Below are 4,007 nucleotides of genomic sequence, written 5' to 3'. Positions count from 1 at the left end.
CCTAAAGCTACTAAATAGGGCTTTTTGAAGGAGCAGAGATCACATCACTATCCTTGAATTTTCTGTCTCACACCTGTTGACACTTTCTTTGCCGTTTTTGTTTTAGCCCACTTAGGCTCTCTGAGCCTCGGTTTTCTCATCTGTATGACAGGTATAGTATCTACCTCTAGGGCTTGTATCCCAGGAAGTCGCCAGATAACTTCTGTTCACTGTGTTGTGATAAGGGGGACAGATGAAAACTTAATAACTTTTTCTACAGACAAAAAAAATTGACAAAAATTAAGTAGAATGATTTATAGGTGTTAAAAGGAAAAAACAAAGCAAATCTACTGTAACTCTACAAAATGAATTGAAGACCACAAGACTCAGGGAAGCCCCTCATTTCTAAGCTGCCATATTTATAGAAGTATTCCAGCCCAGGTATGCTGGCTATATCTTTGATACTTAATCTCCTTACAATTCAGAAGTGAATGTGAAAATACTTAAACATATCATGGTAATTATTCAAGAAACACATTTTTCCAATTCAGAAGAATGCCAAGGGAATTCCCTGTCGGTCCAGTGGTTAGGACTCGGCACTTTCACTGCTGGGGGCCTGGGTTCCATCCCTGGTTGGGGAACTAAGATCCCACAAGCCATGGCACAGCCAAAACTAAATAAATAAATTAATTAAAATTAAAATTTAAAAAAAGAAGAATGCCAAAACAGTATATATACCTAGTTTATTAAATTTATACAGCAAAGCTAAATCATCAAAATGACATCTTTACCACCTTCCTATGGCATTCCAGAGAAAGTGTATAAAATATAATTGGATCAAATGTGTAATACAGATATTTCCAATTCTTTTCTACAAAGGATTGTTTTAACATCCACCTGAAATTCTGGACCACTTTTAATAACGCTTGTATGTAACGCTTTCCTTTAAAAAAAAAAAACTATTATTTTCCAAACCTTCATCTCATAACTTCTAAATCCAGGATGACTTGTTTTTCAATCTACTCTTTACTTCCAGGCCTCTACTTTCTTTTCTATACCTTAATATCTGTCAATCATGTTGTCCTATTTTCTGTTTTGAAATTTTAGGCTGTTGGATTAAATTTTGATAAAGTGACCGTCAGTTCTAACATTTTTGAGTTTATGGTTTGGGAAATAATCTCACCACCCCTTTTGGTTCAATCTCAAACACTCCGTAGGTGGCCTAAAAGTAATTTTATGACATTTTACACAGTCAAGATGACGGCTGCATCAGCTCAGATCCATTTTGCAAACCTTGGGAACACTGAAACTTTTCATTTCACAGCTGACTCCTTTCTGCCAGGTTTTTTTTCATCTTTCAACCCAAAGGATCCTTTCTCCCTTCCTTGTCCCCTGGCCTTGGCAGGTTCCCTCATTAAGATGGAAGGACACAAAGAAGGGCCAAGATCTATTTCCATATTTTGTCCAAAACTGCAGCATTCGCGTTGTGCGTAAATGTTTGTGATCTAAAATGTCCATCTGTTTCTCTAGGATTATTGGCATTCTCAATTCCTTATAGCCTGTGCCAACGTTGGGAGGAATCAAGACAATTTCAGCTTTTTGGAATTCTGCACTTGGAAGCTGCCGCATGTGAGGAGCCTGAAAAACCAAAGACAGGAGTAGCTGGGTGGAAACATAGCTGAGTCTGACTTCATATGGCAGTGATAACCCCTCTGTCTTGGTCTTTGGTGTGGTTTGGGGTGAGTTGACTATTATTGTTGTTATTATTATTGCTAAAGTCGTGGCTTCTAATCTGTCTAAAATTAAGTATGCAGTTTTGCCTATGATTAAGTATATACACCCATCTTTATTCATCCGAGCCAAATATTTTACAAATAGGGAGGCAGAATCATTAGGCTTTATAAAGGGATTTCTTCGAACGACAGGAGATCAAGCCTGTGTGAGGACAAAGGACTGACTCTATTGTTTTGACTGAAGTGAACCGTCCAGTAATTCATTTCTAAATCAACACCCAGAAGAAAATAATCCCCAGCTTCTCTCCTCCTTGCATTTCCCACATGCCTAGTCAACCACCAGATACTATTCTTGTTCTTCAAATGTTTTCTGAAACATTATGGGGGCAGAAGGGCTATTTGAGCAGACTTCACATTCTTGAAAGGTCTCAAATTTACAAGTTTGACCTTTTCTGAAAATGAAGTAATAAATACAGTCACAGACATACATTGACAGGAATGAAACAATTCTTTGTTTACCAGACAACTTTAAACTTGCATCCTATTATTGGACCATACTGAGGTTTGAATAAACTAATCAGCTTTTTTTAATTAATTAATTTATGTATTTATTTACTTTTATTTTTGGCTGCATTAGGGTCTTCGTTGCTGCATGCGGGCTTTCTCTAGTTGTGGTGAGCGGGGGCTACTCTTCATTGCGGTGGTGCGCGGGCTTCTCATTGCAGTGGCTTCCCTTGTTGCAGGGCACTGGCTCTAAGCGTGCGGGCTTCAGTAGTTGTGGCACGCGGGCTCTGTAGTTGTGGCTCGCGGGCTCTAGAGCACAGGCTCAGTATTTGTGGTGCATGGGTTTGGTTGCTCCGCGGCATGTGGGATCTTCCTGGACCAGGGCTCGAACCCATGTCCCCTGCATTGGCAGGCGGATTCTTAACCACTGTGCCACCAGGGAAGTCCCAACTAATTGGCTTCTTAAAAATAACTTTAAAGGGCTTCCCTGGTGGCTCAGTGGTTGAGAATCCGCCTGCTAATGCAGGGGACATGGGTTCGAGCCCTGGTCCAGGAAGATCCCACATGCCACGGAGCAACCAAACCCATGCACCACAACTACTTAGCCTGTGCTCTAGAGCCCGCGAGCCACAACTACAGAGCCCGCGTGCCACAACTACTGAAGCCCGGGCGCCTAGAGCCCATGCTCAGCAACAAGAGAAGCCACCGCAATGAGAAGCCCGTGCACTGCAATGAAGAGTAGCCCCCGTTTGCCGCAACTAGAGAAAACCTGCGTGCAGCACAAAGGCCCAACGCAGACAAAAATAATATAAATTTTTTAAAAAATACTTAAAAAAAGAATAACTTTAAAAATTATTTTCAGACTGAAACATTTCAATCACAATAAAAGGTACAAAAAAGACCACTGTACACTGCACTGAGATCATTAAAATTTAACATTTTTCCACATTTACTCCACATTTCTTTTTAGTCAGTTTTATTGAGGGATAATTTATATACAGTATAAATTTTTGTGTACAGTTTTTTATATACAGGTTTTCTCATGCACCAATGTACAGTTTTTTTGGTATACAGTTTTATGATTTTAACTAACACATACAGTCATGTAACCACAACCATAATCAAGATACAGAACAATTTTACCACCCAGAAAAGTTCCTTCATGCTCCTTTATAGTCAGCCCCTCCTACTGTCCCAGCCCTGTAAGACATTGACCTACTTATTTTCTGTCCCTGTGGTTTTCCCTTTTCCAGAATGTCACATGGATGGAATCATACAGTATGTAGCCTTTTGAGCCTGGCTTCTTTCACTTAACCTAATGCCTTTGAGATTTATCCACACTGCATGTATCAACAGTCTGTTTCTTTTATTATTATTATTTATTTTTAAGAGCTCAGCTTTTTATTGACCGTGTTACTAAAGATGTTTAGTCAAAAAGACCAAAGCCCATGTCATCATCGGACTCTTCAGATTCTTCTTTCTTTGCTTCTACTTTCTTCTCCTCAGCTGCGGCAGCAGTGGTGGAGGGGGCAGGACCTCCTGCTGGGACAGCACCAGCTGCTGGGGCAGGTCCACCAGCCCCCACGTTGCAGATGAGGCTCCCAATGTTGACATTGGCCAAAGACTTTGCAAACAAGCCTGGCCAGAAAGGTTCAACCTTTACACCAGTGCTTTAATGAGGGCATTGATCTTATCCTGGGTGACCATCACCTCATTGTCGTGCAGGATGAGGGCCGAGTAGATGCAGGTGAGCCCTGAGACAGAGGCCATGGTACAGGCCAGTGCTAGGCG

At 41.0% G+C, this 4,007-nt stretch overlaps 1 pseudogene; it reads right to left on the bottom strand.

Annotated features, from left to right (window-relative positions):
* Positions 1 to 3,616: 3,616 nt before the first annotated feature.
* LOC137776804 (large ribosomal subunit protein P1 pseudogene) lies at positions 3,617 to 4,007 on the bottom strand (annotated as a pseudogene).

Source organism: Eschrichtius robustus, chromosome 14, assembly GCF_028021215.1.
Source record: "Eschrichtius robustus isolate mEscRob2 chromosome 14, mEscRob2.pri, whole genome shotgun sequence".
NCBI classification, from domain to species: domain Eukaryota; kingdom Metazoa; phylum Chordata; class Mammalia; order Artiodactyla; family Eschrichtiidae; genus Eschrichtius; species Eschrichtius robustus.
The sequence above is the reverse complement of the archived record's forward strand: the minus strand, read 5'-3'. Positions and strand labels throughout refer to the sequence as shown.